General features: G+C 42.0%; 10 non-coding genes across 10 annotated transcripts; 7 read left to right on the top strand and 3 right to left on the bottom strand.

Moving 5' to 3' along the window:
* Window positions 1-2,922: 2,922 nt before the first annotated feature.
* Window positions 2,923-2,994, top strand: trnac-gca (transfer RNA cysteine (anticodon GCA)). The gene has a single exon. It is a non-coding gene; the product is annotated as a tRNA-Cys (tRNA).
* Window positions 2,995-3,424: 430 nt separating this feature from the next.
* trnac-gca (transfer RNA cysteine (anticodon GCA)) lies at window positions 3,425-3,496 on the top strand. The gene has a single exon. It is a non-coding gene; the product is annotated as a tRNA-Cys (tRNA).
* Window positions 3,497-4,894: 1,398 nt separating this feature from the next.
* Window positions 4,895-4,966, top strand: trnac-gca (transfer RNA cysteine (anticodon GCA)). Its single transcript has one exon. It is a non-coding gene; the product is annotated as a tRNA-Cys (tRNA).
* Window positions 4,967-5,423: 457 nt separating this feature from the next.
* On the top strand, window positions 5,424-5,495 carry trnac-gca (transfer RNA cysteine (anticodon GCA)). The gene has a single exon. It is a non-coding gene; the product is annotated as a tRNA-Cys (tRNA).
* A 503-nt stretch (window positions 5,496-5,998) lies between these two features.
* On the bottom strand, window positions 5,999-6,070 carry trnac-gca (transfer RNA cysteine (anticodon GCA)). The gene has a single exon. It is a non-coding gene; the product is annotated as a tRNA-Cys (tRNA).
* Window positions 6,071-7,024: 954 nt separating this feature from the next.
* trnac-gca (transfer RNA cysteine (anticodon GCA)) lies at window positions 7,025-7,096 on the top strand. The gene has a single exon. It is a non-coding gene; the product is annotated as a tRNA-Cys (tRNA).
* A 457-nt stretch (window positions 7,097-7,553) lies between these two features.
* On the top strand, window positions 7,554-7,625 carry trnac-gca (transfer RNA cysteine (anticodon GCA)). Its single transcript has one exon. It is a non-coding gene; the product is annotated as a tRNA-Cys (tRNA).
* Window positions 7,626-8,128: 503 nt separating this feature from the next.
* On the bottom strand, window positions 8,129-8,200 carry trnac-gca (transfer RNA cysteine (anticodon GCA)). Its single transcript has one exon. It is a non-coding gene; the product is annotated as a tRNA-Cys (tRNA).
* A 1,134-nt stretch (window positions 8,201-9,334) lies between these two features.
* Window positions 9,335-9,406, top strand: trnac-gca (transfer RNA cysteine (anticodon GCA)). The gene has a single exon. It is a non-coding gene; the product is annotated as a tRNA-Cys (tRNA).
* A 598-nt stretch (window positions 9,407-10,004) lies between these two features.
* trnac-gca (transfer RNA cysteine (anticodon GCA)) lies at window positions 10,005-10,076 on the bottom strand. The gene has a single exon. It is a non-coding gene; the product is annotated as a tRNA-Cys (tRNA).
* Between the last annotated feature and the right edge of the window lie 14,914 nt (window positions 10,077-24,990).

The following is a 24,990-nucleotide window of genomic DNA, read 5'->3' as shown; positions in this document are numbered from 1 at the left end:
GGAAAAAGCTTAATAAAGATCTTAGAAAACCGAATGAATAAATATTTGATCTTAATTATTTTTTATATCATTTTGCTTTCTGTTGCACATGTAGTGCAGCTTCCTCTCAGTATAAAGCAGATCAGTAGGCTGACTTCTTTGAATGTCAACAACTAAAATAGTACAATATGACAATATGTATGTAGTATATACTGTATGGAATAAGTATGTATCTTAGATTTGGTCCATTTATGTCTATTACAAGAGAATGACGACCAAGCAACATCTGCAGTTCAGCAGTGCTGTTGTTCAGCAGTGTCAGTATCATGCAATCATAGATGGATTACTGAACGGGCACACTGGGCAGGGGCCCAAAGGGTCAGGGGCCCCCTGGCTCAGAACATCTGAATGAGTATGAAGTGACATTTAATATTTCTTGTTGGAAAGTCAATCGCATGATCACGAAGACGCAAAATGACCACAGATGAAATCACTGAGTCGTTTTGTGTGTCTGAGAGGATGAACGTGCTGTTTTCAGTCTGGGTGTCTTTCTCCTGTGCAGGAGGGGTGGGGGCCCCATTACATGTCTGCGCCCAGCGGTCCATTGTCTCATAATCCGTCCATGCATACGACATAGCATAAACTTGAGTGTTTCACTTCTTACCTTTTATGATTAGCTTTTAAGACCTACCCTACTTTATGTGACCAGTATTTCTGTAGCTCCTCTTGCTGTCATAACCAACTCTTCAGAGAGCAGTACAGCGGTGCCAACTTATAATCATGATCCTTTCTCTCTTCAGGCTGGCATTAGAACAATTCATATCAGCTGTCTGTAAACTGTGGATGGTGTACACACGGGATGATCTGCCGGCTTCCTTATAGACACGACAGGCTTGACAGAGACCAGAGGTAATAATGCAGCACCAGTCCGTTGAGTCTGACTGGCAGTATAATCTGAACTCTGCATCTCTCATCAAGCACATTTAAGACTGATTCAGATCTAATTCATTACCAGAAAGAAATGACGAAGTATGAAAGACAAACTATAGCATGGTGGCCACTGAAATGTTTCCAGATTATAGGAATAAATAGGCAAAGTGGAGTGGTACTTATTTGGATACAGATCAAGGGCTGTATCATGTGATTTTGGCACAGAACTAACTGTTACCTATTATCAGTCTATCATCCACCCCAGGGATAATGTCCTATGAACAAAACACCTTCTCTGGCTACAACTTTTTCAGCCTTTAATGCGCAAAATCTGGGCCTCAGTCCATGTTGCACGTCATTATAGACACCAGGACTGTATAAAACAGTATTAAAGAGATACATAATGTGCATTAAAATGTGTGTCATTATATAGATTACATACAGAATGCATATAAATATATACAAATATAGTGACGCTTTGCATGAGGTTTGATGCCTTGTAGACTGTGTCATATCATGCTGCAAAGAAACCTTATATTTCCCATAGTGCTCCACAGCAACAGCTTCACTGATGGCATACAAACCAACTGATCAAAACTGTAAATCTTCTGTGTACAAAAATGTATATTCTGAGTACATTTAAGCAGCCCTCAAAAACCTTGTATGTATCAGCATGTCATAAATCAGACTGCTCATAGATGGATTGAGGAGACTGGGGTTGCTTAACTCCCATAATCCTTCAGCCTGCCTGCATAAGCCAAGCTAATTTGGCTCATTTGGGCAGTTTATCATCCATGTAAACATCAAAGCAGTTTAAGAAGAGGCCTGAGTGACAGATTTGTCAGTTGTATTCTTGTCATTTCTTTCACAATATGGTTCCACTCAGGCCATTTACAGAAATCTCTGTATTTCAGAGCTGCAGACTGACGAGTGGCTATTGATGTGCATTAAGCCTGAGTCGACTCTGTCATCAGAAAAACTGGGACTTAAAGTAAAACTTCCTGGGAAAAAGCAAGATGACAACATGGTGTATATTTTGGTGGTCAGCTTGGGACGTTTACAACCAGAAAGTTTAATTTGAATGTCAACTTCCTGTTGGTAAAGTTTCTGAGGACCTAACTAAACTCCAACCAATAAAACTACAATTTTTTTGAAAATCAAGTTAACTTAACTTACTCAGTGTTATATCCCTCCTCCACATCCTGTTTCAATGTCGTGAGAGTGAGAAACACCATTTAACGAGGCCTTTAAGTCACATCTCCTACCAGTAACCGAACCTCTTGAGTCTGTCTGCATACTTCACACACAGAGTCACAGACGAGAGGAGGAGCTGTTACTGTAAACTGCGTGTGTGGTGTAAATCAAAAGTGACAACCAATTCAAATAATAAGGTTCAAGATTCAATCAAAGAATAATTATTAGGGATGATGTTTGTGTTGTTTATGAAGACAGAAACGGGCCCCCAGAGCAAAACAGACAGGGAGCAAGAAGAAGAAGAAGAAGAAGCCTCCACTCGAAAATAGGAGCCAAAATGTTTAAATGCTATTCAGCCTAATTATATCAGATTCATTGCCTGACCACTTGACAGCAGGTCGGGAGGTTCCCTCTTCAACTCTGGCTGCCTCCACTGTCTCGCATGTTTACACAGTGACGGACTGAATGTTTTTGTTACAGTGAATCCAAACCTAAAGTGTGAGCAGACAGTAGCCTTGGTGGGAAAATAACTGTAGGTCAATAGGGTCATTCACTGATTCCTTCATCTCCAGTCAGTCTATAGCTGCTTTTGTAGTTATTTTTCAATTACACTGTGCTATTTCATGTGGATCAATTTGTGCTCAGTAGGACAATTTACGCTTGTGATGGTTGGCTCGTTTGTTTATTAGTGTGCAACACTACATTTAGTGTGCTTGGTTTTTTGGGATGCTTTCTTTATCCCCTGTATATACAGTATATAGCTAACCTTATACCATAGGCCAACATCTACATATGCATATGTACATAGGGATGGATGAGGGGGGTATAGCTCAGCGGTAGAGCATTTGACTGCAGATCAAGAGGTCCCCAGTTCAACTCTGGGTGCCCCCTAGGGAAACATTATGGTATGGCGAAGGTTGTGTGTGCTACATAAAAGCAGTGATGTTAATGCTAACGCTCCTTAAACGCCATCTGAAACTCAAATAATCTCACAATGATGCTCTCTAAAATCATGTTACTATAATAGTGTGCATAGCAATTTATCACTTAGCATAGAAGACAGGCTCAGTGATCATATGATATTATGGAGAAGTGGATCAAATTCATTCAAAAAATGGTAGAATATCATTACCTTGGTAAGATTGTGATCTTCCTTTAAGGGTCATTAAAGTCTATAGTAATAGAATCATTATACTAACAGAGTCAAGATACACAAACCAAGACATGAAAAAATGTTGAATACTTTGCAGAGGACAGGAGGGAATTATAGTTTGTCATATTTGTCTCTGTAGTTTTCTTTAAACTATGTAAGCAATAACAAGGGGGTATAGCTCAGCGGCAGAGCATTTGACTGCAGATCAAGAGGTCCCCAGTTCAACTCTGGGTGCCCCCTGTGAACACATAAGTCTGTGCTTTTCGGAAAATGGTTTGGAAGAGCAAAGATGGATGTAATTGACGTCTACTTTCCGTGGGCTATTTTTACATAGAGCCAGAATAAATGCATAAACACAAGAAAATAAATGCTTTATAGAGAGCTCTTTTTTCTGTGTCCGCCTGGGACGGAAGACCTGTAGATTTTCATAACTGACTATTGTACAGTTTGACACCTGTGGCTGAGATGTTACAGCATGGTCTGTGTTGTATGCCAGTGGTTCTCAGTCTCAGTGTTAGGACTCAGATTCCTGCTAGTTTCATTCCAGCTTCAGCATGAGGGATGATAGAATAATATCATCAGTGCTCTTAGGCTAACAGAAACACGGCTGAATATACTTTGTGTCGATGGATGGCCATATAGCATTTGTGGACACCCACATGCTCTACCACTGAGGTATACCCCCTCTACCTTTGGACATTGTGCAGATCACTTTGTTCTGTTTTGTCCATGCAATGACCTATGGGTATGTATGCAGTATGCAGACAGAGTGATGTAGTAGGGCAGGGAGGCAAAATAATTGTGCATTTTATGGCTAAAGCATGAAAGTTTCAGCATATAATCAACACACCCCAAGGTTTTATTTCAGGTTTCATTTTTTCCAGTTTTTGCCCCATTTCTCCATTATAATGATGCATATCTTTGCCAAAATTGCATAAAGATACATAATTGCTGTTGAGGCCATGCATCATTATTTTGCTTAGAGCACCAATTTTGCAGGGTGACTGCAAACTCCACCATCTCCAGGTGTTATAGCTATAGCTTGTTAAAAAACACTGGCAACCTCTGCTGTGTGTGCTATGGAATCACATGACTAGCTAGCACATTAGCGACCTAGTCAGCGACCTTCTAATCAGAAGCTAGCACGCTAGTTTGGTCTGGACCACACTCATTACTCCAGGGGGCTCTGTCCTGTCCTAGAGCTCACATCTGAAATGCCTCCACGTCTGAAAATTAACTTCATGGTTTATAGAAAACACTGCAGAAAGTTTCATACTTTAGTCATAAAATGCACAATACCATCCATATACAAGCCTGTGTCTATGTCATAGTATAGTAAGTCACCATAACAACATGGTAAGCAATAAAAACATCATAGTATAGTAAGTCTTATCTGATGGATAGATGGATGTCTAGAGTTGCATTTGTTATTACATGTCAATTGTATTCTGTGTTATTTCATGCTGGCACATTAATTTGAGCTCAGTAGGACAATTTAAGCTTGTGATGGTTGGCTGGTTTGCTTGTTCATTAGTGTGCAACAATATACTTAGTATGCTTTGTTTATGATAGGCTATCTTTAGCCCCTATATACATCACCCTACATGTTGGGCCAGGATCTACACAGGGCTGTGCAGAGCGGGTATAGCTCAGTGGCAGAGCATTTGACTGCAGATCAAGAGGTCCCCAGTTTAAATCTGGGTGCCCTCTATGGGAAATATCATGTTGTGGACAAAGAAATCTAAAAGCTATGTGTCTGCAGCTCAGTGATTACATGGAGAAGTGGTTGAAATTAATGAAAAAGTTTTAGAATATCATTATCCTAGTAAATTAAAGAGATTGTAATCTTCCTTTGAGGCTCATTAAAGTCTACAGTATGGTCACACTTATAGTCACATCATTTCATGCTTAATTGAAAAAGCCCTTAATAATAGGTAACCAATACAATACATTTGGAAGAAATTGGTAGACCCTAAATGGATAGTAACCAATGTAGGTAAAGTTGTCAGACGACACAGAATCATCATACTGACAGAGTCAAGATTCACAGGGACATGAAAACACAGTATTAAATACTTTAGAGAGAGCAGGGGGGATTATAATTTGTCATGGCGGGCTAGGCACTTTTGTTTAAGAGAAAATCAAACAACGAGACAGGGGGAAGCAAGGGGGTATAGCTCAGTGGTAGAGCATTTGACTGCAGATCAAGAGGTCCCCAGTTCAACTCTGGGTGCTCCCTGTGAACACCTACATCAGCCCTGCTTGTCACAGTGGTTTGGAGAGAATAAATATGGCAGTTTTTGTTGGGATACAGAGCCAGAATAACGGCATGAACACAAGAGAAGTGGTGACACTTGTGAGCAAAGCAAAGTTTAGCTTTGAGTGAATAGTTTTACGCTGTTATGGTTCATTATGCACTCTTCTTCTTCTGTTTAAATGGAGGAGTATGTGCAAAATCTATTACCTCAGCACAAAACCCCTTCAGTGAATCAATAATGGTAGAAAGCGCTCACCGCAGGTTAAACAGGGTGTCATTTAATTTAGTGCTCATCTAAATGTTCTTGATGTAAACTTTTACGGGTATTGATCCGAGTAACTGCAGCCGCTGATTAACTCTTCAGCCAGAGAGGAAGAACTTATTAGGACTGTTACCTGCAGTGTTGTGTGTCACTAGTGCACAGTTTGACACCTGTGATGTTACAGCATGTTCTGTGTTCACTTATAGAGGTATAAGGACGGCACAGGGGGCACCCAGAGTTGAACTGGGGACCTCTTGATCTGCAGTCAAATGCTCTACCACTGAGCTATACCCCCACTACCTTTGGACAATTGTGCAGATCACTTTGTTCTGTTTTGTCCATGCAATGACCTATGGGTATGTATGCAGTATGCAGACAGAGTGATGTAGTAGGGCAGGGAGGCAAAATAATTGTGCATTTTATGGCTAAAGCATGAAAGTTTCAGCATATAATCAACACACCCCAAGGTTTTATTTCAGGTTTCATTTTTTCCAGTTTTTGCCCCATTTCTCCATTATAATGATGCATATCTTTGCCAAAATTGCATAAAGATACATAATTGCTGTTGAGGCCATGCATCATTATTTTGCTTAGAGCACCAATTTTGCAGGGTGACTGCAAACTCCACCATCTCCAGGTGTTATAGCTATAGCTTGTTAAAAAACACTGGCAACCTCTGCTGTGTGTGCTATGGAATCACATGACTAGCTAGCACATTAGCGACCTAGTCAGCGACCTTCTAATCAGAAGCTAGCACGCTAGTTTGGTCTGGACCACACTCATTACTCCAGGGGGCTCTGTCCTGTCCTAGAGCTCACATCTGAAATGCCTCCACGTCTGAAAATTAACTTCATGGTTTATAGAAAACACTGCAGAAAGTTTCATACTTTAGTCATAAAATGCACAATACCATCCATATACAAGCCTGTGTCTATGTCATAGTATAGTAAGTCACCATAACAACATGGTAAGCAATAAAAACATCATAGTATAGTAAGTCTTATCTGATGGATAGATGGATGTCTAGAGTTGCATTTGTTATTACATGTCAATTGTATTCTGTGTTATTTCATGCTGGCACATTAATTTGAGCTCAGTAGGACAATTTAAGCTTGTGATGGTTGGCTGGTTTGCTTGTTCATTAGTGTGCAACAATATACTTAGTATGCTTTGTTTATGATAGGCTATCTTTAGCCCCTATATACATCACCCTACATGTTGGGCCAGGATCTACACAGGGCTGTGTAGAGCGGGTATAGCTCAGTGGCAGAGCATTTGACTGCAGATCAAGAGGTCCCCAGTTTAAATCTGGGTGCCCTCTATGGGAAATATCATGTTGTGGACAAAGAAATCTAAAAGCTATGTGTCTGCAGCTCAGTGATTACATGGAGAAGTGGTTGAAATTAATGAAAAAGTTTTAGAATATCATTATCCTAGTAAATTAAAGAGATTGTAATCTTCCTTTGAGGCTCATTAAAGTCTACAGTATGGTCACACTTATAGTCACATCATTTCATGCTTAATTGAAAAAGCCCTTAATAATAGGTAACCAATACAATACATTTGGAAGAAATTGGTAGACCCTAAATGGATAGTAACCAATGTAGGTAAAGTTGTCAGACGACACAGAATCATCATACTGACAGAGTCAAGATTCACAGGGACATGAAAACACAGTATTAAATACTTTAGAGAGAGCAGGGGGGATTATAATTTGTCATGGCGGGCTAGGCACTTTTGTTTAAGAGAAAATCAAACAACGAGACAGGGGGAAGCAAGGGGGTATAGCTCAGTGGTAGAGCATTTGACTGCAGATCAAGAGGTCCCCAGTTCAACTCTGGGTGCTCCCTGTGAACACCTACATCAGCCCTGCTTGTCACAGTGGTTTGGAGAGAATAAATATGGCAGTTTTTGTTGGGATACAGAGCCAGAATAACGGCATGAACACAAGAGAAGTGGTGACACTTGTGAGCAAAGCAAAGTTTAGCTTTGAGTGAATAGTTTTACGCTGTTATGGTTCATTATGCACTCTTCTTCTTCTGTTTAAATGGAGGAGTATGTGCAAAATCTATTACCTCAGCACAAAACCCCTTCAGTGAATCAATAATGGTAGAAAGCGCTCACCGCAGGTTAAACAGGGTGTCATTTAATTTAGTGCTCATCTAAATGTTCTTGATGTAAACTTTTACGGGTATTGATCCGAGTAACTGCAGCCGCTGATTAACTCTTCAGCCAGAGAGGAAGAACTTATTAGGACTGTTACCTGCAGTGTTGTGTGTCACTAGTGCACAGTTTGACACCTGTGATGTTACAGCATGTTCTGTGTTCACTTATAGAGGTATAAGGACGGCACAGGGGGCACCCAGAGTTGAACTGGGGACCTCTTGATCTGCAGTCAAATGCTCTACCACTGAGCTATACCCCCACTACCTTTGGACAATTGTTGAGATCTCTTTGTTCTATTTCTGTCAATGCTCTTGTGCAGCCTAAACCTTTGGCCAAAATGCTATGATCTGTATGTACATTCACATGTCTGTAGGGGGTATAGCTCAGTGGCAGGGCGTTTTACTGAAGATCAAGCAGTCCCCAGTTCAACTGTGGTGCCCTGGTCTCCGATCCTGTTCCTGTTCATGGACAGGATCTCAAGGCACAGGCGGAGAGTGTCGGTTTGGGAACCTCAGAATTGCGTCTCTGCTCTCTGTAGATGGTGTGGTTTTGTTGGCTTCATCAGACTGTGACGAGTGACGGTAAAATGGAGTGCAAGATGGACAGGCAGCTTGGTGCGAGGTCAGCAATAATGCAGTTGTTATACTGGACCGTTTTGGTGAAGAGGGAGCTGAGCTGAAAGGCAAAGCTCTCGATTTACTAGTCGATCCACAATGGTCATGAGATCTAGTTAGTGACCAAAAGAATTAAATCGCGCCGAAATTAGTTTCCTCTGTAGGGTGTTTGGGCTCAGCCTCACAGATTAGGAGGATCACAGAGTAGAACTGTTGCTCCTTCACGTCACGGTTTTTTGGGCATGTCTAACTAGGAGAAGACCCCGGGGTAGACCCAGAACTTGCTGGAGGGATTACATATCCCATCTGGCCTGGGAGCGCCTCGGGATCCCCCAAGAGGAGCTGGAAAATGTTGCCGGGGAGAGGGATGGCTGGAACCTCCTGCTTAGCCCGCTGCCACCACGACCCAACCCCGGATAAGCAGAAGAAAATGGATGGATGGTAAATTAGAGAGATTGTAATCTTCCTTTAAGGCTCATTGAAATCTACAGTACAGTCACCCTTATAGTCTTTTATCATTTCATGCTGAAAAAGCCCTCAATTATAGACAACCATTTGTTATAATAAGTGTGGAAGAAATTAGTTGACCTGAAGTGGATAACGTCCACTATAGGTGAAGTTGTCTGACAACACAGAATCATTAAGGTCAAGATACACAGACGAGGGAAATGCATTATTAAATACTTTAGAGAGAGAGCAGGTAGGAAATATAGTTTGTCATGGTGGGCTAGGTGCTTTTGTTTAAGAGAAATTCAAACAATGACACATCAACTGAACAAGGGGGTATAGCTCAGCGGCAGAGCATTTGACTGCAGATCAAGAGGTCCCCAGTTCAACTCTGGGTGCCCCCTGTGAACACATAAGTCTGTGCTTTTCTGAAAATGGTTTGGAGGAGCAACAATGGATGTAATTGTCGTCTCCTTTCCGTGGGGTGTTTTTACATAGAGCCAGAATAAAGGCATAAACACAAGAAAAGAAATGCTTTATAGAGAGCTCTTTTTTCTGTGTCCGCCTGGGACGGAAGACCTGTAGATTTTCATAACTGACTATTGTACAGTTTGACACCTGTGGCTGAGATGTTACAGCATGGTCTGTGTTGTATGCCAGTGGTTCTCAGTCTCAGTGTCAGGACTCAGATTCCTGCTAGTTTCATTCCAGCTTCAGCATGAGGGATGATAGAAAAACATCATCAGTGCTCTTAGGCTGACAGAAGCAGCATAATGGTTCAGTACACTTTGTGTGTAGAGCATTTAACTGCAGTGTTGTGCGTGGTGTCCGGCTGGAAGAGAAAACCTGTAGATGTTCAGAACTCATAAATGCACAGTTTGACACTTGTGGCTGAGATGTTACAGTAGAGGACTCAGATTCCAGCCTCCGTATTAGACTGAGATAAAAGGGATAATGACTGAACACACTGTGTGTTGAATCATGGACATACAAAGTTTGCACAGGGGGCACCCAGAGTTGAACTGGGGACCTCTTGATCTGCAGTCAAATGCTCTACCACTGAGCTATACCCCCTCGATGCTGCATTTTTGTGCAGATTTTTTTCTTCTGTTTTGTCCATGCAATGACCCTTAAACACACAGGGTGATGTATGGATGGATAGATAGATGGATAATGGGGCTATAGATAGCATATCATAAACAATGCATTCTATAAATAGTGTTGCACACTAATGAACAAACAAACAACGATCTCGTGCAGTTTACAGAAATCCTGCTCCTGAGAATCTACTGATGTAATACCGCAGGGAAACAGGTAACAGTTTAGTCTTATCTGTTTACTCATGCCTTTGGTAAATAAATCAATACATTTTTTGTCCATAGTCTTTTGACCAAGATCACATTGATAACATGAACTCTGGTGTAGGTATTTTCTAAAAATGCATTATATTCATCAGTTTACGTTCTTACCTTTGCATCTTGATAAATATTAGATTTGATTAATTCACTAATAGCGAGACGTCAAAACATTAAACCTTTGTTGATTTTTGTCTGGAATTAACCCAAGGTGAACGGAGGCAACAGCTTCTACAAGCTACAAGAGGTTCACTATCGCATACAACATCCCACTGAGACGTTTAGAGGCTCACGAGTAAACACACACATTTCAAACGGTTAAATATTTGCAATTCAGAGGGGGAGGTAAACCCCTCCTTGAAGGATGTCTGTGTTGTTGTGGTGCTGAGCTGAGGCCCTGTGGTGCGTGTGTCGGCGTGAGACAGAGCTGAAATGATAGATGTGTGTTTCGGTAGGTGCAGGTCATCCCGCTGCAGATCAACAGTTCCCTCCATCAACTCTGAGTGGCCCCTGTGTTTACGGCTAAAATAGACATTGCGCGTGTGACCTAGCTTCGGTCAAAGCCAACATGGCAGCAAACAACAAGAGGCTTACGGCTCTGTGGGGAGGTTAAGATCTATAATGCACATGCCTTACTGTAAGTCCTGATCCTGTTGTTGCACGACTCATTTGATCTCAGCTACACTTTGTTCGTAAATAACTATGTCTTTAGGTTTAATTTGCTGCCCAAAGAAATTATAAAAGCACTGCGTCCCACCACCTCACTGTAATCTTACAGCGCCTGTTAGGCGCGTGTGATTAAAGCTCAGTGGTTGAACACTTGGCTGCAGACAGAGTGGGCCACTTTTACACTCTCCGTTCCCCCTCTGTTGACATCACGCATTATATACAGCACAATCGTAGCTGGGAATCCATATGTGGAATACTATCCACGTTTGTATTTATCTACTCTGAAATGTTTGACTTAAATCTGGAGCCAGTCTGTTCATTGGTGAATATACTGAACCGGTTTTATTTACACTACCATAAACTTTATTTATATGTTATGAAGAGACAAGCCGAGGAAAACCAGTTGAAAGTGCTGATGTGGTTTTGTGATTTACAGGCGTACGCAGTTAAAAGTTGTTCAATGTTTAAGTTTAAATTAGTAAATAGACTGTATTATAGTTGTATTTCTCACGTGTCTGTTGTATCTGTGTGTGTAAACAATATTTTTTACAACCTTCAACTATTCAATAATAATATTTTGAAAAGTAGAGTTGTTACACTCTGCCTTGGACCAAAGGGGTGAAGGTGAGTGGCAGAGTTTAATTCATTTGCCTAACCTTTTCTTTTGAACCCCCTTTGCACCAGACTACAAATGTTCTTTGACTCGGTAAAGCTGTGGACTCACATTATTGAAAGATTCATGCATCTCCATCACATGGACTTCAGCGAGACCGAGCCGCACTTCATCTCACGCTTTGCCATAAAAACTCATCAGCTTTAAGATTCTCATCTCTAATTAGCACGGAGGAGACGAGTTAACCTGAGGTCAACCGACACTTGGGCATCTCTGCGGGCATGTGTACGTTATCATACATAATCATCCATGCCGAGACAGACAGACACACACACACACACACACACTACACATGGGAGCGCACAGCTACCACCTCCTCAGGCTCACCTGTGAACTCAGAGACTCATTAGAGAAAGATGGAGGAAGGGGAGGATGAGGGAGGAAGGAGCTGAGGGAGGGAGGGCTGAAAGAGGAGGTGTCTGAGGGACTGTGTGTGAATGAAGTCACGTGTTAGTGTGTGTGTGTCTGTGTGTGTTTGCATGTGTGTGTGTGTGTTTGTGTGTGTGTGCATGATGTATTGACTGAATGAATGATATATAATGAATTAGATTTCAAATCTGTCCCTGTAACCAAGTTAAAGGGCAGTGGTAAAGCAAAGTGCTCCAGGGGGAAAAAGCTGCTGTATGGTTGAGTCTGTGTGTATATATGTGTGTGTGTGTTTGTACATGGGCCTGTGTGTGAGTCAGACTGAGAGTGACTCAGAATTAGATGTTTCTTGTTGTGTCTTCAGGCTGGGATGGAGCATATTCGACGTGTGGATGTGTGTGTGTGTGTGTCTGCATATGCATGTGCATGTGCAGAGCACCTTTGCCTTCGGTGACAGGGTGGGAGGGCAGAGGAAATGTGTGTGTGTGTGTGTGTGTGTGTGTTTATGTTTGTGTAAACCTCTGAATGTGTGTGTTTATGTGTGTGTGCGTTGAAAACTACTGTACATGTGCGTTATTCTTATTCATATTATTCACATTCTGCAGGGAAGTGGCCAGTCCTTCATTACAGTGTGTGTTCACTTGTCTGACAGATCTGCTCCTGAGGCAACTGCTGCTGCTAAATATCACACACCTGGATGCACACCGTGTGCCGCTCCCTCTCATTCCGTCTCTTCTAAGACCCTATTACCATGCTAATAATATCCAACAAATCATACAGCACTTTCACCTTGATGAGGCGTCGTCAGAGTACAGCACATACGGGATTAGGGATGACTTAATTTACGGCAGCATATCTTTAATACCGCAGGAGCTGAAAAGCCGGTCAGAGGAAAGACGGATGAAGTAGAGGACGGCGTCTTTAAATAACATCCCAAAGATGTATAAATATGGCAGCTGGTTCCAAAATTATTGCCAACTATCTGTTTACGCTGTCAAATGGGGGATGGGTGTTAAAAGTGGATTTAATATGTGTGCACACATGGAAAGTGGTAGCATGTTGGTGCATCTTTATGGCTTCGTATGGAGCCATAAATACTAGTTATGTTGTAGACTTTATAAGTCGTGTTGTCTGTGACCAGTTGGAGCTCGTCCTCTGTGATGTCCTCCACAACATGTGGGGTTCCACGGCCTTATCATAAACAACCAAATAAACAAAAAGCATTCAGTAATGTTTAGTATCTAATGATATTAACTCATGTCACACATATTTGTTATGAAAAATTATGTTATATGTGTAATTAAAAACCACTTTTGCATGTTGTGAAACATACATGCACACATGTAATATGTTCTAAATCTACACCTACATACTAATTCATAGTAGGTTTTAATTCATTATTTATCTAATCGTTTTGTACTTTAGACTTTTCTTTATTTCACAGTGATCCCTGTAAAAACTCAAATACACTACAACAAAGAGGAAGTAAATCATCTAGTAAATAAATAAACAAATATACAAATGAACAAACAAGCAGACATTTTCAGTAGTTACTTAAAAGTTGCCATAATTATTTGAACAAACTTAGCATGGTTGGTTAACTCTGATATTTTAAGTAGCAATTAATTTAACTGTGCTTAAATTATTTCCAACTCATCTGAGTCTCTCATCGTCGAAGTTTGTACACAGGAATATAAAGCATAGTATACATTATACTACTATATATTATTATATTATAGCTACTACTATAAATGTATTTTCTTTTTTATTTACTGTTTAGTAATGCATCATATTCTAAAATGTTCCTCTATGTTTTCTATAAAAAGTCTTCTGTATCTGTAGCACTTCAAATCAAATATCATCAACTAAATGAAGTGCAATTGAAGAATAAAGTATTTAGTCACTTATTAAAATAATAAGTAAAAGCATGAAAAAAATGTACGTGATAACAATCACCAATTACACACAACCCCGTCTATGCTCTTTTACAATGTCACATGAAACGTTCAGAAGAATCTTAATTGAAATTCTGGGTGCAAACATGCGTGCACATGCATTTTTTAAATGCTAATTCAGAGTTTTGTAATTTTAGCTGTATGTTAAAAAAATGCAAATTACAGCAACCTTCAAAAGAGCTGAATTTTTTTGGGAGCTCTTTCATGTTTGGTTAATGTATCAGTTAGAAAATCTGACATTAAGCTAAGAGAGGTTGAGCTGCCTGTATTGGCCTGCTGCTTTCACTGTCCTCGTCTATGTGTCAGTAAAGGACTTCGGTAACCCACTTATGCAGCTGGATTTGCATTGAGTGAATTGAAGCGAAAGATTTAAATGGCATCAGTCTTGCTATTAAAGCAAAGCAAAACATCAGACAAACAGGGAGGAGCAGCCCTCTCCCTCTGTGTGTGTGAGTGTGTTAGTGTGTGTATGTGTGTGTGAGTGTGTGTGTGTGTGTGTGTGTGTAGAGGGGCAGGGGGAGTGCTGTCCCCAGCCTCTGCTCAGTGTGTGCAGCAGCTGCAGCTTTCAGCCTCAGTCTACACTGTAGGGGCCATTCTGCTGTCTGAAAGACTGATAGATACAAAGAGCAGAATGGTGATGAGAGATGACGCAGAGGGTAGCGCTGATGGTGCGTTTTAAACTCACTCATTCCCCTCTGTATGTTACAATTCAACATTTGTACGAAGTGAAAACAAAAACCACGTTTCCAGGTCAAGGATTCGAAGCGGGCTCTAAAACAAGGGTCGCACCGTTAGGAGCTTTTTAAGGACGAGGCGTAACGCAGGCATCAAAGCGTGTGTCGGTTTCACAACCGGCCTCAGGGCGGGAAAATCTTGACTGAATTTGGAGATAGTAGTCCAGCCCCCTCCCTCCTTCCCTGATATGAGGTCTTATCCTTTGTCATCCTCTCTCCGCCCCACAGAGCATAAAAAAAAGACAGAAAAAACACCATGGATACAGATGCTGACCTGCGCCTGATGCACACATATGTTACAGAGGAAAACCCTGCAAGCGAAGCAATCAATTCTCACACTCTATAGAAACAAACAGTCATGCATATACACATAAACACGCAGAGGAACACACTAAACACGCATGGCGCCCACAGTCTAATGAGACAAAATCAGAGAGAGTGCATGAATGGAGTGCCCTGATTCAGCCCATGGCACTGAGCTCTGAGCAGAGACAAAGCTCTCATGCAACATCCCAGCTCACAGTCTGGCACTGAGGGCAGAAAATGGAGCTGCTCACAAGCCAGCTCACAGTGTAGAGGTATTATAATATCTGAAAGGGGGGGGGGGGGGGGGCAGGGAAGTGGGCTCGGCTCACTAGTATCCCCCGGTCCCTCACCATCCCCCACCTTCCTCCCCTGTGGGCCCTTGCTTTACCCCGCCCCCACAAATCCCAACACACACCCTCACCCTTCCGCTAACCTCACTGCCTCTGCTCTCGCTACTGTTCTCCACTTGCCCTCCGCCCCTCTCCAAAACCTCCCCCTCCTCCTCATCATCATCATCCATCACCGACCGTAAGGACAGACACTCGCTCTTTACACATCACATACACCACATGCCTCTGGATGTGAATAATGGTTCATTCCATGTAGAGTTGGAGGTCATGTATATACAGTACGATGCCTGTGGGCCAGAAACCAGCTACTCTGCACAACCAAACCATCACTGCTGGTGAGAAAAGCTGGTTTTTGAAAGATGTTGGGATTCAGATTTGACCTTGATTACAACATATAATATGGGGCTGCAGCTAATGAGTATTTCCATTATGCTTTAATGTGTCAGTTATTTTATTGATGAATTATTTGGTAAATAAAATGTCAGAAAATAGTGAGAAATTACCCATCAGAGTTTCCTAAAGTGACATCTGTTGTTTGAACCTCAAACACATTCAGTGCATTGTCAAATAAGTCATAGAAAACCAGCTGGAAACACTGAATGTTTGGCATTTTTGCCTGAAAAAATGACATAAACTATTAACTGATTATCAAAATAGTTGCAGTGTAATTTTCTGTTGCTTGACTAGTCAATCAGTCAATTTTATAAAACCTCAGAAGGGTACAGAGCATTGTCTTGCACCTGCCTACTCAGGGTTTAGATGGTAAGTAATGCTCCATTAATGGATAATAGAAAATTATTCCGTGTAATGATGAGAACAGTGTTTGGATTTCTGTGTTGTACGAGCTCTGTGTAAGGCCCCTCCAAAAAACAGTTCAACCACTTTCTGAGATAGTTTAAGAGAAAAGCATTTAACAGCAGCTCAAGAGCTTCCTGGTTCGACTCCAGACGCCCCCTGAGACTGTAACACATAAAGACGAGCACAACTTCTACCTCGTCCTGCACCGCAGTCAGGAGGCTGCAGCTTTGCTCTGGGACTGGTGTTTATGTGCACACAGCTCTGTTTGGAGTGTCCATGGCAGCAGCCATTGAGAAGCAAACAGAGAAGAGACGGTCGCTGCCAAACAAAGACTCGGGTGTAACAGACGACTCAGAGTGATCCACTCAAAACAAAACTGTAATTTAGAACCAGTGTGGGAGAAGTTTGAGGGTGTGGAGGTGTGTGTGTGTGTGTGTGTGTGTGTGTGTGTGTGTGTGTGTGTGTGTGTGTGTGTATTTTTCTATACTACACTTTTACTGTTATGCTGTATCTCAATTCAATATTAGTGTTAGTACAGTGATATGTAGTACACAGTATACAGTATACTGTATATGTATAAACACTGCCGTTGTGCACTAATCAGAAATGATGGTGGCAACAAGTGACCGCAATTGTCGCCTGCCAAAATTTCCACTGGCTTGACTTAAAAATTAACAATCTACCAAAGATACTCTTTAACAAAGATGACGCATTACAAGCAAAGCCAGTGGTATGACGTGGTACACACTTCCTGTCTCCTAAGTGAACATTGCAAAACGGCAGGAGCTAGCTCATTCAGGGCTATGCAACTGGTATGAAATGTGATAGTAGCTAATAAAAATATCGAACCTTATCCAGAATAACCTGTCTGCAGTTTTTTGGGAAAGAAAAGACGGATATGTTTTTCCTGTTATTACGGCCTTATCGCTGCGCATCAAATCAATACAACAATACAAAACACAACAATACAACACTAGATACAGTACAAATTAGGGCCTGATTTTTCTGCTCGATTTTTCTGCTAGCTTATATCTCATCAACCCAGTCCACGATCATATCAGTCTAATAATGCTCTCTTTTCCCTCCAACAGTTAAATTTAGCAGTTAAATAATAATAACAATAATAGTGTTATTAAGCTAAGAGGAGGGGAAGTGGCGAGACCCATGTGACACAGACACAGGAAATTATTCTAAGTTGCGTCGTCTCCTTCCTCAACTATCTCTGATTTTACTTCCCTGTGTGTGCAGCCTGTTTCATACGACATTAGGCCACCATCAGCACTGATGACGTGTCCTCCGTCATCTGCCGCCATTTTCACAAGTTTGGAAAAACATGTGTGGTTCCTCACCCTCCGCTATGTAGCCGAGATGGCGACCGTTTAGGGTGAGAAGTGTCCATCGTTTTACACTCTTGACTGTTTTGAGTGCCCCATCCAGGTACTTAAAGTGCACTGCAGGTTGCTGTACTTGTCATTGAAATTGAAACACAGCTTTACTTTATCCCTTCTGGCTGCACATTTATGGCAAATGTAGTGGCGCCTCAAATTGAAATCATCTCTTGAAGTGATAGTTTATTCCTCCTTCTCTCCCTCAGGACCAGAGAAGTTTCAGCTTCAAGGTCTATCCATAATGTTTTAGCAACAACTCACCAGTCATGATCTATCATCTATGAACCAACACAATAAGAAAAAAAGATATTTTCCATTCTTGTGTTTGCTTCAAATGATATGAACAATGCAGATGAGGCAATCAAATTTTTACTACGAGCTCTTATGTTGGAGGAGCACTCCAAAGTGAAGGAAAGGGTTAACACAGCCTTCAGCTCTGCACAGAAAAATAAGATATAATTCATGTCTGTTTGGTCTTTTTGGCTTCAGGGTTTCTAGAGCAAACCATGCTTTTCTAATGAGAGTTAAATGATGCTGTTTAATTTCATTTTAGCTCTCACAAGTATATGTGCTGGGTTAAAAATCACATCTCTTCAGTGTTTGTGTAGACGTAGCCCAGCGCACACATATCATCTTGCTCTTATCCACACAGAACTTCAGGTGCTCTCAGTGAAACGCAGCACTGATGTGAAATAAGCTGGTAACAAGCAGGGAAAGGCAGGAATGACCCTCTAACAGGGTAGAAAGATTTACAGACTTCAGCACAAGGGTCAATTACCTTACACACACACAAACACACACACACACACAAAGTTCTTCACTTATTGATGAGATTGATTTCCTGTGCTTGGGGAGGTACTTCCCTGCCATCCGATGTGTACAGGAGCTGATTAGAGTGGAGATTTATGAGTGACCGTGAATAATGGTTCTCTGAGCTCAGATTGACCTGAGAGGAGAGAAGCTGGGGACGCATGGCAAAAAGACAAATGGGTTAAGCGAGGTAAAGCAGGACAGAGGGAACGAGATGAAGGAGGACATAAGAGCATTAGGCCGCTCCTGTACAGAAGCCCGGCTTCACTGTGAGGCTCATTGTCTCAGGCCAAAGCAGACCTGAGACCTGCCAACTTCGCTCACCCCCCTCTGTTCTGTCAGCGCTCGCCATACAGATGACGGGCAGACTTTAAGGGAGGTATTAATAGAAGGTAAATCGCAAACAGGTCCCTGAGGATGTAATTCAATGCAACAACACTAATGAGTGACTGATTAACAGCTGTCCCATTAAAGCCATCTCTTTCTTCGCACCTGACATTTCACTTTAAACAAGCTAATAGCTCGACTTCCACCCCTTTAGCTAGCGTGAAATTGGCACTTAGAGCATCATGAGTCGTGGACATCTATTCAGGGTGTGACGATGAGTCAATCAGTTAGCAACACGCATGGCTTCCTGCAGAAATTAATTGGCTTTGTCTAATGAAATGTGGCTTTCGCCCTGCGGCAGCGGGCTGTTTAAAATCTTAGAGGAGCGACAGTTAACTTCAGGATCTGAGTTTCACGTTGCTGCATCCAATGGCAGCAGCTCCACACACACACACACACACACACACACACACACACACATACATTTATTCTGCCAGGACTGAGAGCACACCGAGGCCAAATGCCACTGCCAGCCGCAGTTGAATTTGTTTACTCCAGATAAGTAGAGACATCCTTGCCATCACAGTGACTGAACGCTGAGAAGATGATTTTGGCTGAGCTCGTGCGGAGGGAGGAGGAGGGATGTCTGTTCACTGTGGGCTGATGTTGGCATGAACGTGTGTGTGCAATAACGCGCACACACACACGCGCACACACATGCACTCACACATGCACTCACACACGCATGCACACACACACACACACACACACACACCACACACACACACACACACACACACACACACACACACACACACACACACACACACCCTTACAACTCCATATTCTAATTAAGGATTTTATTTGGGTTAAGCTGTTGACATGAACCCTTGATAATCTGCAACTGAGTCTCCCTGTTGACATGAATAATTCAGTGAACACCAGTACTCTTGTCCACCTGTGGTGTGTGGTCTGCAGATCGAGAGGTCTGCTGCCAGCTATTTTGCCAGCTATTTTTGTTAAAATAAACCTGTAATTAAAAAACCCAGAGTTTGGGTTTGTGCCAAGAACCCAACGGTCAACGCAGACAGCCGCCGACCCAGAGTCCAGTTTAGTATGGAGGTTTCTCCCTGTCCCCTGCGGGAAGAACAGGCTTCTCCACATCAGAGTTTGTGGGATGTACAGTACACCATGCACATCTCAGAGTGGAGAACACAAAGATCTCTGTACAACATTTTCTCTTTTTAAAAGAGCAATTTATTGCCTTGAGTTCACCATCTGCTGGGAGCTGGTTGGGGTTAAGCATCTCGCTCAAGGATACTTCAGCAAATCCTGCCGCTTGTGGGACACCCAATCAGAAAAACATACAAATGTGTTGGCAGACACCGGCCCTGACCCTGTTTCTTCAGATAGAACCACAGGACATCATTCATATTTATATCGGGCCATGGCTGTGCCACGAATGACAGGGGACAAGGATCCCCCGAGCTATTCTACTTTAATATCTGGGTAATAAGTCAGTCAGTGCAAAGCATTCATCAGCCATCATCCACTTTCATCTGACTGCACCATGGACACTATCACTCGGCCGACACTGCGCTCGCCTCAAGGAGCAAAGTGGGCGGAGAGAAGATCCCAGCTGCAGGAAGGGGCCAAGGTTTCTCAGACGATGATAGTCTGAGTTCAGCCTGAATTCAATGAAGTGCTTCACAGGGAAGCACCAGATCTAGATACATGTCACTATAAATGAGAGATTAATGGCTGAGAGTGCAGAGGTAAACTGATAACAGTGGGCGGCGGTAGCTCTAATTTTAAACCTCTTTATCTTCCATTTATAACAATAGGATTCTGAGTTGTGGCTGAATCGCACAGGAAAATGCTGCAAAGTAAAATAGACTAAAACACTTCCTGGTTATGGTTACTTATGAGTTTAGCAAGCAGCTTCAAAGCTTTTAAGATTTGCTTTTGTGGTTTAATTGTGTGTAAACAGAATTTTTGGGAGACAGACCTTTGTACGCTGGTGTATTGTAGATGAAAAACATCATCATTAATGTCACTGGTAACAACCGTGTTTTTTATTACGACAAGTTAAAATGTCCGCTGCAATTTTTTTTTTTTTTGCTCTTAGTCCATGAAAGATGCCCGGACCTGTTCTTTTATGTCGGTGTCGTCTGCGTGAGCTCTGGGTCGGACTGGCGTTTTGTTTAGTGCTTATAGATCAAAACACGCCAGAGACCAGGAGGAGATGAAACGGAGACACAAAGAAACAGAGGAGGCAAAGTCAATGCAAAGCTGCCAGCATTGAGAATTGATTCACAGTTGCAGCCAAATTCAGCAGATGGCGAGTGAATGTAAACGGAACTGAGCAATCAGATTTCCTACAAAACCCTTAAAGGATGCAGAAAAAGAGGAGGAAAGAAAAGGCTGAAAAGGCACAAGGGGGCTGGAGGAGCTGAGGAGGAAACATGCCGAATGACTGGAGAACAAAAAGAGCCCATTTCCCAGCAATATGTTCTCGCCTACGGATACACTTGTTCCAATGCAACTTTAATCATCCAATCTTGCTTGCCATGTCAACTGACAGGTCTGGTTGTACAAAAATTGGATTTTGCTCACACTTGTAAGTAGTGAATCTAAAAGAAGCCTGGCTCACACTATCATCAACACAGTCTCCATGCCATCCAGCATCGAGCGAACGAGCAGAAAGAATAGGAGAAAAAACAGAGCGAAAAAACGGATTAAATAACCACGGCGACTGCACGAGAGCTACTTTGAGGCCCGAGTGTGGACATAATGTAACGTTAACAAAATCAGATTTTTATGATCAGCTTTTAGAAATTGCATTACAAGCCAACCTTGTCACGTACAGAAAGAAATGCTAGAAAAAGCGACGTCTGATTAAGGATTGCCTGAAGATATACCGCACGTTCTCTGAGCTGAGAGTATGGACTCCATAAATCCGTTGTTGCCCGAGGCAAATCCTTCAGGCCGCCTCACAGCCGAGGCGCGCGGTGTATACAACAACCTAATGAAGTCTCCTACATCATATTTAAGACCACACAGTGCTCTGCTTACATTTGCCAACATCAAGATACACACAGAGCTCTTTTTGTTCAGAGCTCTGTGAGACTTCTGTTATAATAAGAGATTAAGTAAACAGCAGTATATAATGGAAGATGGAAAAATCTTCTCTAAGTTTTAGCTCAGAGTCCACGCATGCACGTAATCCATAACAATCTTATCTCACTGACAAGAGCCTCACTGTTTTCTTTACACTGTGTCAGAGCTGTATTGAATCACTGCAGGTGCTACTGCAAACCACACATCCTGCTGCTTCACATTCAACGTGTTCAACGTGTCTAAAAAACAAGACAACAGTCATTTTCAGCAGCAGTTCATTTTTGAGTTTTTGCCACAGCGAGCTGTTAGATGAAGAAGAAGAAGAAGAAGAAGAGACAGGCTGCACATCTTCTCAAAGGGACCAGCTTTACTTTACTTTACTGTGTCCTGCTGTCGTGTGGAAACCTCCTCGCCACGTGTGCAGCATGTTCATCAGCTTCTTCTTCAGATTGATCAGATTGCATTTTTAATTTTGTCTGACCTCTTTCTGCTGTAATATTAATCCACGCTTATCAACCAGCACTGAAGTCTACAACTTAAAGGCAAAGTGAATATTTAGTGACAGGCCCAAACCACCAGGTCAGACCTTGAGACAGGTTCGCTGACCTCAGGGGAAGCTGTGCAGCTGAGGCTGAGGGGTTGTAACTTCTCCTGTGCTTCCAAACCAGGCTGGAGACAGGAGCGATGATGAGATCCAGAAACAATCGCCTTGTGCCAGCAGAGGAAGCTGCTGCTGCCGCTCTCCCCTACAGCCTGCGCATACAATCACTAAGTCATTATCATTCTCAGAACAAACACGTTCCTCATCTGAGTTAATCTTTATGTAAACGGTCTGTCTTAAGGCTCCTTTAGCTGAGAGCCTCAGATCCCTTTGCTCCTTACTGCATTCAAGACGGTCCCGCGCAGCCGAGCCCCAATCCAATAATAAATAGAAAGTAAGAAAAACAGAAACAGCACACAGCTATTTAAAGTTAGGCCTTAAGCACTTCTGTCAAGTGAATCTTTCTCCCCCTTTTTTTTTTTTTTGTTTTAGACATAGTCTCAAAGTATTAGCCCGTAAGGCTATCAGCAAGGCTACACTAGTAGCACGAGAGCATCTGTGCGCGCCTTTGGGCTTTTTCCTACCCATCACACCATGGTGGGCTATGGCTCAGATAATCCTGAGGCCTTGTGGCCATGGAAACCCACTCATGTATGAATGTTACTTTGTTTAAACATGACTCCAGGAGAAGAGACAGAGAGGAAAGGACAGGACAGGACAGGACCGTCCTGGGAGACACATCACGTGGTGGTGATGTAACAGGAAAGAAAAAAGTAAAAGGAGTCGCTGCTTTGATTGTTTTGACACCCCCCCAAAATAAAATGGAGGCAAGAGGAAGCTGACAGGTTGTATGTGCAGGACATTCCTCAGTATACTGGGGATAAAATATTACTCAACTTCTTACACTACAGAGATTTCCTCCATGTGTTGTGAATATTTTCAAGTCTCAGTAGCTCTGAATAATCTAGTCAGGAAAAAGCAGGACTGAAAACTCATGATGAATCAACAGATTTTTTCCTGAACTCACTGATGTGATCCAGACTCAGTGGCGCTCTCTCTCCGTCTGTCTCTACCTCACGTCTCCGCAGTCTTTTGCTGCTTTTATTTATACTCAGACAAAACAGAAAATTAACACACATCACTTTTTTTCTCTGGAAACTCGTGATGGTCGTTTGTCATTGTTGTTTGTCAAAAACAATTATCACTAAACAATGAAAGAAATCACTATCTAGAAGCCTAATGTGATTATTTCTCATGACATGGCAGAAAAGCTGAGAGAAAATCGATTCTTTCAGTGATGGATTAGCTGTGCAAAGATTGTTTTCTTTATCAGTTAATCTGCCCATTCTTCTTTTTTTATATAAATCTATTGTTCGTTTTGTCCATACAAACTTCCCAGAAGCCACTGGGACATCTTCAAACTGCTGCTTTTTAATCCAACCATTAGTCCAGAACCCAAACATATTCAATTTACTTTCACATATGATCAGAAGTTTGTGAAGCACTTAAATAATTCTCAAACAGTAAATTGATTTTCATACAGTTGTAAATTCATTTTCCTTTGATTGTGTCACCTCTAAAAAAAATGTTCATAATTGAAAGTGAATTTATAATTTTATCATCCGACATGTTATTGAGTCATCAAATATCCTTTAGAAAGGAAGGTCCCAGTTTGTTTGAAATGAAACTCACTTCCTTTAAGTTCAAATAACTGAACATTCAAGGACAGACAGAGCTTCTGTTAATAACCTGAACCATCTGCTGAAACACTAATAGGCCTGTAAATATGTCATAAACCACGTCTCATTAGACAGATAACACCTGCCGTGGTGATCATTAGGTACAGTATAAAAGCTCATGAATCAATTTATGGGTATTTGTTGATTTTTGTAAATTTAACCTTCATGCCTACGACACATCCTCAAAACTCCTCTGAGGGTCCAGTAAAGCTCAGTCTAAGACATGAGCTTTCCATAGGAGACTGTATAAACACTGAGAATGACCCCGGAGCATCTTAGTGTCTGGAGGAACATGTTGTATATGGAACAGCAGCTAAAAATAACCCTGTTCTAGCTTGTCTCCTTCTAGCGTTTTATAAGTGTAACCCCCTTGTAGATGCTCAATTGAGTTAAATCATTCTCTGAGATGTTTAGAGAGCCACCACTCTGGCTGGTTCATGTCAGAATAAGCATAAAGTTTCAAAACATAGTATTTCCAAGAAAGAGCCTGAGCTGCTGGTGTTTACTGTTTGTGCTGAGATGAATCAGTCTCAGCGAAGGTGCACGTGAGAGAAAAACGCACTGATGGATAAACAGAATTGTGCAACTCTCTCCCTGATGAATATTCACACTGTTGTGCTTCATCACGAGCTACATAATTATCTCTGTGACCCTATAATAGAGGTCGTGACCCAGTAACGGAGGTCGTACGGCAAAGACAGGGAGGGAGGGGGAGAAGGGGGTGGAGGGTATGTAAAAGCTGACACAGCACTGACGAAATGGGAGTAATATGTGCATTTGGATATTGTTTGGATGAATCATTACTACATAGGCAACAGAAATGCCCCCCAAAAATGTCTCCTCTCCGGAATCACATT

Source organism: Seriola aureovittata, chromosome 17 (genome assembly GCF_021018895.1).
Source record: "Seriola aureovittata isolate HTS-2021-v1 ecotype China chromosome 17, ASM2101889v1, whole genome shotgun sequence".
Lineage (NCBI taxonomy): Eukaryota > Metazoa > Chordata > Actinopteri > Carangiformes > Carangidae > Seriola > Seriola aureovittata.
The sequence above is the reverse complement of the archived record's forward strand: the minus strand, read 5'-3'. Positions and strand labels throughout refer to the sequence as shown.